Here is a 10,853-nt window from a genome sequence, read left to right as displayed (position 1 = left end):
AAAAAAAATTACATTACCGAACTTGTAAGGAATTTTTTTTATGGTATTGACGTTGTGCTATTACTTGTAGGTTCCATGTGATCCAATAGAACCAATGGAAAACCAACCTTTCCCAATTGGTATTTTGTACAATGACACATCCCATCACTACATGAATGACTTGGTATTCCCAAATCCTAAAGATGCAAAGAGTTGGGCTAGACAACATGCAAAAAAAGGCATGTGAGTATTAGTATTGAATGGGAGAGAAAGCAAAACTCGGTTTGAAATGGTTTGTGAGAGAAGCGGTGATCCCGGTAAAAGCCACAAGAGGAAGGGTTATATTTATAAAGGAAAGACAAATAGGAAGAACAAAACTTTCTCAAAGAAGATTAATTGCCCATTCAAGCTTGCATTTAATTACAACAAAGATAATGGTGGATGGGTTCTCTACAGGGTTATGCAAGGTTGTCATAATCATCCTTGTCCGGAGAATCTTGAAGGACATTTCATGGCGGCAAAGCTAACTCCTAAAGAGATGGACAAGGTAGATAAAATGAGGACAATTGGTATTTTACTGGTTCAAATGCTCCAAATACTAAAGGAGGATAACAAGGATAACCACTCTTCTTCGTCCACAATTTACAATGCAATTGAGATAATTAGAAGGAAGGAATGGAGAGATAGACAAGCAATGCAACAATTGTTTTTTTTGGTCCAAGAGAAAAACTACGCGGTTCAAAAGGATGTGGATTCGGAAGGAGAGATAACACAAATCTTTATTGCGCATTCGACGAGTGTTCAATTGGCTTAATGCTTTCATCAAGTTCTAATAATGGATTGCACTTATAATACGAACAAGTACGAGATTCCGTTGTTGAATATTGTTGGGTGTAGTTCAACGAAGTCACCGTTTACCGTGGCGTTTTGTTTCTTAAGAGATGAGCAAGAACCTAGTTTTATTTGGGCACTAAAACAAGTTAAGGGAATATTCCGAGGTGATGATATTCCCGCGGTCATGGTGACTGATAATGATGTCGCATTGATGAGTGCAATAGAGGAAGTGTTCCCACTAGCACATAATATGCTTTGTACGTTCCATATATGGTGTAATTTGATGAATAGGTGCAAGCCAATAATTTTTCCACCCAAGAAAATAGGATTTGAAGAAATTAAGATGCTACCGGAAAAATATCGAGTGGATGGAAAAGAGAAATTTGAAAAACAATACGATATAATTACGCTAAATGGGTTGCACTCAACGGTGAATGGGAATCAATATGTTGGTCCCTTACCGAGGAAGAGTGTTATCTAAATCTTGTGGAGTTTATCGCCCATTGGGATACTCCCGATTACCCTGGTGTTGCATCGTATGTTCTTCGCCAATGGTTGGAACCACACAAAGAAAGGTTTGTTTATGCCTATACCAACCAATATAAACACTTGGGAAAGCAAGCGACAAGTTTAGTAGATTCGGCTCACCACCGGTTGAAGAAGAATCTCTTTGGATGTGTTGATAACTTCGTAACCATGTGGAATGCTATGGAAAACACAAACAAGGTTCTAAAAAAAATATAAAACTGTTATACATACAAAACTACGAAATCCTCAAGTAATTGTTTAAAACACACAAACATACCAAATTAAACCATACGAAGAAATCACACCATACGAAGTTCCATAACTAAGATGTCTTTTGAACTTAAAATCATATGAAATCACTAACCACCAGTTATACGACCCCTCTTGCCACCTCCTTGTTTACCACGAGTTTTAATTCGATCTTCCTCATTACTTGGGGTATCATCTCCTTGACCAGTTTCCTCCACATCGCGACTTGAACCTTCTCCTTGTTGTCGACCCCTTTTACCACCTCCTTGTTTAGAATGAGTTTTAGGTCGAACTTCCTCATCACTTGGGGTTTCATCTCCTCCACCGGTTTCTTCTACAGCGCGAATTGAAACTTCTCCTGGTTGTCGACCCCTCTTCAGTTTCTTAGACCTACTTGGCTCCACCATTCTTTTAGTTATAAGACCCTCTCACTGCTTGTAGTAGGCGGTTTGTTCCTTAGTCTCCATCGGCTCTCCACTTTTGTTTATATCCATCCATTTTTTCAACAATTTCATACCCTTCAACACCTAATTCCAATAAGCACAAGTAAATATTTTTTCAATAATTTGAAACAACCGAAAAGTATAATAGAAAGAAATTTTCTTACCACGTTATCCCATAAACTTTTTGCTTCTTCTCCACAAATATACATCTCCTTCTGAGCTTTCTTAGCCTCCCTCTCCTTTTCCTTTGCCTTTGTCGCATCAGTCTTAGCTTGTTGTTCTTAATTTATCACAAAAGGATGACTAATTTCGTCATAAAACTCCATATAATCTTCCTCACATGCATTTACATCTTCCTCACATGGTACCAAATCACCTCTTGGTATGTGGTAGTTAGTAAGTGCATTCCAATGTGCTACCGAAGGAGTTGGTTCATGATTTGGCTCAAAATACTTCTCGGTCTTCTTTGTTCCTTGAACCTGCAAAGTGAAATTTTCATTCTCCACGTCGAGATCCATTTGGACGCAACAAAGTTGTCTTAGTATTCTCCTTGAATTATATATTGCGTAGACATTAGGATGCCAAATTGGTCCATAGTAAGGCGTGAAGATAGAGAAAGCATTCAAGTCGTCTTCATCAACAGAGACATCATCGGGTACCACGTATGGGTGAAATACCACATCGTTCACCGTAAGCTTATCCAATTTCTCCCTCAACGAATTCAACTGTTCTTCTTTAGACTTCTTTTGTGCATCCAAAAACAACCATTTTCCTGTTGTAGGTTGGTTATAGGGATAAGGGTGTTTTGCACTAACCAATCTCAATTTAGGGAAGTGGTCGTAAATCTAAACCTATGCGAAAATACGAAAATATCCAAATACATGAAAATTGAATTGGAAGAAGAAAATGTTTGCGAATAATTTGCTAATTAACAATGTAGAAAAACTTTTCTGAACAAGAGTTAAGTAACCTCCAATTTGATTACACTTAATCCTCGACCCTTTGCTTATCTCTTGTAAAACAAAAGCAAGCACACTAGTGGCCCAAGAGTATTTGTTCATGTCATCGAGATGCTCCAAAAGCTGTAGATAATGTGCATCCACCCTATTTCCATAAGTGTCGGGGAAAATGACAGTTCCTAGCATATATAACCAATAAGCGGTGACATGATGCCTAAGGGTCTCCTTGTCCATCACCAACTTTCCTTTATCCACCATCTTTTTTGTCCCTCCAAATGGCGCCTTCGACTTTACCAACATGAATTTCTTGACCTTCTTCTTCAATGTTCCATTTGCCTCTTTTGGATTATACTCATCACCACGTTTAGTGTACCTCACAACACGTCTAAACTCACATTGAGACTTTCTTGCATCCCATCCTAGACATTTTAGAACCAAATATTCAAGAACTTCATAACTCATTGAGGGGTTGTAGCCTTCTCGAAGACATTTACCTTCCACTGGTTAGCCGGTGATACTATGGCAATCATCGGGAGTAATTCCCATCTCGCCGAATGGAAGATGCATAGTATATGTCTCGGGATAATGCCTCTCGAGAAATGCGGATACGAAAACAATGTCAAATTCCACATGTGCTAACTCAATAGCTCTCCATAACACACATTCTTTAACCTTGGCTACAAACTCGTCACACTCCAAAGAAAGATCCCATGTGGACGCCTTTTGACGTTTAATAAGACGAACTGCATCGTTATGACCCTAAGAAAATAACATAACACTATTAATACTTGACGAAACACTATTAATACGAAAACAACATAACACTATGAACTTAAAGAATACCTTGGTCGCATAGATATTCGCATCTCATGAGTGTTTGTAGCCAAACAATATTTCCCCTCCATCATTTGGAGTACCATAAGTTGGGTCCACTTGTGGCAAACACAAATCACCATGGGGAATGTGTAAGTATCTTTTGCTAGGCGGCTTCGGCTTCTTTTTCTCTTAGCATGAACAATTTCTTACTCTTATTCATCATCATTCTCTCCCTCTTCTCCATCCTCTCCCTCTTCTTCTTCATCATCATCCTATCACTCTTCTTCATCCTCTTCCTCCTCTTCATCTTCTCCATCCTCTCCATCCTCTTCCTCCTCTTGTCCTTCTCCTTCTTTGCCGGGTTCTAGTTCTTCTTCTTCTACATTTCCTTGCTCCTGTTCAACCTCTTCATTTCCTTGCTCTTCTTCAATAACATTATCAATTGTATTCTCCATCACCTCTTCACTGATATCTTGGATTACATCACGAACATTATCTTGGTTGACTTCCGGTAACAAGCCCCCTCCATGTTTAGCATTTGTGGCACCACATTTTCGGAAATCTAAATGTTTTGTTCCACGGGGGGTGGGAGTTTTCAAATCCTCATCTAGTTGTAGTCTCAATCTTTTTCCTTTGTTCCTAATGAAAAAAAACCAAAGTATTAGCTAAACATAAGAGAATATTGTGTTATCAAATCAAATAGAACTAAAGAATAAAGTAAACACAACACTTGAAGTTAGCATACTATAGTTCAGTTACCAAAACTTTTTTTGCATCGCAACCGAACTACATATTTCAACAGTTCGGTTACCCATAAAAATTATCGACAAAACGGAACTCATACTTAACTTTTGAAAAATTTAGTTCGGTTACGAGAGTTTTTTTTTTGCGAGCACACCGAACTACATATTTCAACAGTTCGGTTAGCCATAAAAATTATCGGCAAAACCGAACTCATTCTAAACTTCTGAAAAATTTAGTTCGGTTACTAGAGTTTTTTTTGCGATCACACCGAACTACATATTTCAACAACTCGGTTAGCGATAAAAATTATTGGCAAAGCCGAACTCATTCTTTCAAAGGAAAAACTGAGTTCGGTTACGAGAGATTTTTTTTGCGAGCAGACCGAACTATGTAGTTCGGTCACCAGATATTTTTCAATTTTTTGCGATCACACCGAACTGTTCTTATTTTTGGAGTTCGGTTAGCAATTCTAGGGTTACATAAAAAATTCTCCTAGCCGAAATATCTACTGTAACTACCATTTTCAATGGGTTTTGATGATTTCTAATCGATTTCTTCAACAAATAACGAATTGAAAAGAATGGGTATGAAGGAAATTACCTGCGGATTTGCATTTCACTTGAATTGGGTTTTTTGGTTGTTGTTGGATTATTGATTTTGCCTTTGAACGGTGGTTCAAGATCTTTTTGAAGTAGCAATTATTTGGAGATTCACTATATGTGGGAGTCCAGGACTCAATCCTGGAAGTCTGGGTGTTTGCTTGGCGCGCATTGCTTATAAAGATTGATTAATCGACGATGAAATTTTTTCGAATTGACGATTAACGTCGATGTCTACGAAGAAGAAGAAGATGAGGAAAAGAAGAGAAGAAGAAGAAGAAGAAGAGGAAAAGAAGAAGATGATGAAGAAAGAAAAGTATCGGTTTTGAGAACTGATTTTTTTCTTTTAATTTAAGTTTTAATTAGGTTTTAATTAGTGGGTAGTGGGTTAGATTAGTGGGTTATTTGGGTTAGTTATAATCTTAATTAGAATAAGGGCAGATTAGTTTTCCCTAATCTTTTAGGACACCCCTTATAATGTAGGGTGGACATTTGTATCACAAAGTAGTCCCCCACCTTTTTTGAGTAGTCCCCAAAAAATCGTTCTTGAAAAAGACTGGCTTGACAATACTGGGCTTGGGCCTCATGAGGGCTTGATTAGGTTAGGTCGGTATTTAGAAAGATGAGCACCCCCTGCCAGCACTATATATAAACTTAATTGGGAATCCCTTTCAATCCGCAAACTCATTCTTTCTCATCAAACGAAACAGAACCTTACCGTCATCTCCGCCCTCTCTCTCGGTGTCTGTAGATCCACCGATCCCTCCTTGAAGGTGTTTTTATCCCCTGAAAATCATGGTGAACTCACATGTTATAGTAAGTGAAGGACATGCGTCGTCGGGATCTGTTGTAGAATGGGATCGAGCCGTGAGTTTGCGTCTAAATAATGCAGTAGTTTTGGTAGCAAACCATCTGGATATGTTTTCTGCAACCCCTAGCTTGAACGACGCCTTGGTATCTGCAAGGACTGGAGAAGTACCTGTATCAGCAGAGAAAGCATTGCGGGTTTGACTGGAAAGATGTCGGTAATGGAAAAAGAAGGCAACCCAAGGTTGACAGTGGAAGAGGCAGCTGAATTTGTGTCCCAATTCAGCACGCAAAACGAAATTGAGGATTTTATAGAAATTCTTGCTGTTGGCCGGGATTGGGATGAACAACAGCGTGATTTTGTTCCATGTTTATCTTATGCAAGGCATAGTATGTCCTTTAACCCTCCGGAGACCTGTTGTACTGGATCAGGTTCGATTTATGCGCAGTCTGTCCTTCACATGCTATTCAAAAGGGACATGCCAGTGGATGCTGCAGTAGACGTCGCCCTACGAGCTATCTGTTCTGCTTCTTTATTAAAAGGAAAGGCAGTTGAGGCAGTTGATGTTTGTGTTGCCACTGCAGAAACCATCGTTATGAACCATTATAACGTCGAGGATCTACATGCAAAATATGGCAACCTGATACAGGCAAGGCGAGAGGAAATTCGTAGGAACGCGGAACTTCTTAAGGAAGCGGAACTACTTCGTCGTAATCGTCTTCCAAGTACATCCAAGGACCTGGTGAACGAATAGTTGGGTTTCTGACCGTTCAAAATTCTTCTTAATCTTCATATATTATTTCTGATATTACTCGAGTATTTTCGATAATGAAAACTTTTCAGACCTTGTGCTGATGCATGCCAAGGAAAATTTGGGGCAGTCTTAATCTTGAGTTTTCTATGCTATTATTTGTGGGCTTCTTGCCTTCTTCACTAGTAATCATGACATCGGTCATTGGAGGACTATTGGTGCTAGATGTAAACAAATATGGATTTGGTTTCTCTTGCAACTGTGATGATATTGAATTTATTATTTTGTATATATTACCAACGCAGAGGCAATAAAGATAGACTTTAATTTGTGTTAGTTGCTTCACCCAACCGTGTCAACTTTGACTAGTTGCTTTACCAACGCAGAGGCACCTTGTACTAGTTGCTTCAATTACCACTTCACCATATTTTGGTTTAATTTCCAACATGATCGTTATATCAATTACCTCCAAAAATTAAAATTAGGGGGCATCTATACTACGTGGTAACTGGCAAAAACATCAAATATCAACCACAAGATAGACCGTACACCTTATTTGAAAGACTTGCAATGACTCAGCCAGAAAATGAAGAAAAAAGTATGAGGAGTCGTGTAACTATCATCGGGAACGAAACACGTGCAGAATTAGACGTCCCAACTATAGTCATTAGGACTGCATATGGACCGGTACAGTCGGGGTTTCCTAGTAACCTGGTACATGTACTCATGATGACCGGTTCTCTATAGTGAGTACTTGTACCTGTACAGGTAACACAAATCTGACACCGGGTTTTTACCTGATTAACAATATTCCCTAACATTCATCTAACAAGTAAAGTTTTAATTTCTTTAACCTCTGAAAATCCAATACAGAAGACATCAATTAACAGATGAATCAAACTCATAAAAGATTAAACTAATTAAACTCATAAAAGATTAACAGGACGAATTACTTGAACCCCACTCCTGGCACGCGAATTATATGAAGCTCCCGAATTATGCGGGAATTATTCGTGCCGAATCAAACTTCGGCGCAGGGATGTCAATGGATATTCGATATCCGGTAGCCGTTTCCGAATATCCGGATTCTGTTAGGTTATTATCCGACATAACGGTTATGCGATATCCGATAGCCTTAACGTAACGGATATTCGTCTATTAACATAACGTTACCGGTTAAGGGAGTTTCCGTTAAGTTAATATCCGATAACGTTAGTGTATAACTATATCATAAAATTTTCGGAAATTTTCGATACCTAATACCCTTTAGGTTTACTCTTTAGCCATTTGATTACATCTCTCCTAAGTAAATATCGGAAATTATCGAATATTAACGGAAATTACTGAATTACGTGTGTCCTAAGTAAATATCAGAAATTATCGAATATTAACGGAAATTGGAAGTTTTTTTATCCGATATCCAATAGCTTATCCTTAACCTTATCGATATGGAATTTTTGGATTCCGCCGGATATTATCGAATATCGAATATCCGATAATCCTTAACCTTATCGGTATTGCCAATATCCGACGGATATTATCCGTTGCCAGCCCTACTTCGGCGTATTAGTTCGCCTTACTTTGCTGAAGCCCAGACAACAAACTTCATACTGGGCCCAGTTAACTCAAGCCCAAATGCCAGTTTCTTTATAGTTTTCCACAAAAATATGAGGTGAGAATTGATCCTATAACCTTATGGGTATTGCCAATATCCAACCGATATTATCCGTTGCCAGCCCTATTTTGGCGTATTAGTTCGCCTTACTTTGCTGAAGCCCAGACAGCAAACTTCATACTGGGCCCAGTTAACTCAAGCCCAACCGTCAGTTTCTTTATAGTTTTCCACAAAAAGATGAGGTGAGAACTGATCCTATAACCTCCACTTACCGTTAACTACCTCTCACTACCTCTCAACCACTAGGCCAGCGATTTTTAGGTGATTTGATTCGATGATACATGATATATATCAGATTTCTAGCACAAATTTTATTACCCCAACCTAAAATTCTAAAATTTTATTATTTAATATAGGCGAATTTTAAGTACCGAACCCACATTTCTAAAACAATTATACACGTACGTATCTGTTCCGAACAACGAACCGTTGACCGACTTTTTGACCGATTCCAATTTATCTGAATCCGTATAATTCGCGTACGTATGTTGTCCAGAACTACTCCCCGTTCCCCGAATTGCTAACTAGGGTAATAAACACATCAATTAACAGATGAATCAAACTGATAAAAGATTAAACTAATTTCCTCTTCTCTATTCCGAAAGCAACCCATGTTTTCAAATATTCTCAATTGCTCCACTGAGCCTGAAATCAGTACGAATCATTGGTGATTGAAGAAGCTCCAGATTCAAAAATTCCAATAGCTTTTACAGAAGATGAGAATCGTGGTAATGCTTCATTAACTCCTGAAAATTCAAATCGAATCATTGATGCTATGCGTGGGAACTGAACCAGGGTTTGTTACCGATTCCCGAATTTAAGACTGCAAATATGACTGATATATATATATACAAGGGCAGGGCAGGCCCGTGCAAATGCACGGGCTAGGGTCATAATATTGCGATTCTTTTTTGCACGATTCGTGTTTGTGATTTTCTTCTTTATCTTTCTATTACTTCTTACAGGTCCTTCAATGGTATAAGACCTTCAATTGCCTCACCAAATCTTCTTTAAACCACCATTTCTTGTCACCGGAGAAATTTTCCCTAATAGAGAAAAATGAAAACCCCAAGAAATTCCCAGTTCGGATTATGAAATGAGATTATGAATTCAAAACCCCTAAATTTTTCTCTGTATTTTTTCTCCTCCAATTTGTTTCATGGATTTGAAAGGCGTCAACATTCGTTGTGAATTTGCGGTGTTAAAGGTGAGAAATCTGAAACTATTCCCAATTTTCAATTGGGTTTCGAATGAAACCCTAGAACTAATTATATTGGTTTCATGTTTACCTTATACCTAAATTATTTGATCCGTGCTGGTATTGTAGTTATTTCATCGCCTCCACGATCAATAAAAGAATCTTTGTGTTAATAATTATTACTATTATCTGTTAGATAGGTACCAACATTTGGATAATATTACATAGAAAAATTAACCTCAAAATCTGTTAATAATCAATATTATATATTCTCCAAGAGGCTTGTGAGGCACTTATGCAGCGACAGTCTAAGTATTTCTTCACTTCATCTACCTTAGATAATCTGAATTCTCGTAGCTTTGTCTGAACAATTTTCCCAACTGGAACTGTTGTACCCTTCTTAGTAGTATCCCTGATGGGATTATAATCATGCTTCTCCATGATACCGGCACCACATATGATACTTGCAATATAGAACACCCACCTTGATCCTTGAATTTCAAAGTATTTTGAATAAATTTTGTTTGATTCATTCTGGATATTTATAATATAGACTCTTGTTTTGAAAAGATGTGACGGTTGGTATTGATTTTACTTACAATTAGTAGTTTTCTTTTCTTTTCTTTTCAAAAGAGGTGACTCTTGATAAATTGTTGTAGGTTGAATATGATGTCCAAAGGTTTTGAAAAGATGTGACTGTGCATTAACAGTCCTATACTACTAACATTAACAGTTAGGGCCAGTTTGACAATGCAATTACTTTACAAAGAACTTTATTGATCTTGTAAAATCTCATATGCGAAGGTGAATTGGACTATTTAACATACCTTAATAGGGACTGTTTTGGGCATGAAGCAGAATTGTCCGAATATGTCGGGGACTTTTCACTGTACAATCGAAAGAAACTTTTTTCTTAGTCCAAAAGGTCGTGATCGTGCATTAAAGTTTTGATTTTGGTTCCTATCTGATCTCTTTTGTGTAATTTTGGTTCCTGTTTGATATATCTTATTTTGTTCCATGCGGCACTAATTCTTTCCGGACATAGTTAAAGTAATGAAAAACAAATTTATTTATGATACTGTAATAATATAAGTCTGAACATCAACTTGAAAGTAGTATTCAACGTAATTAAATAATTAACAAACCATAGTATTTCTGATCAAAACCCAAAAAAAAAAACAAACCATAGAATAATAATTCATAGTAACAACGATATGATGAAAGAAGAAACCAAAGCTAACATGTTGAGTGTTGCTGTATTATCATTAGT

The sequence above is a fragment of the Papaver somniferum genome, chromosome 1 (genome assembly GCF_003573695.1).
Source record: "Papaver somniferum cultivar HN1 chromosome 1, ASM357369v1, whole genome shotgun sequence".
Lineage (NCBI taxonomy): Eukaryota > Viridiplantae > Streptophyta > Magnoliopsida > Ranunculales > Papaveraceae > Papaver > Papaver somniferum.
This window is presented reverse-complemented; position numbering follows the sequence as displayed.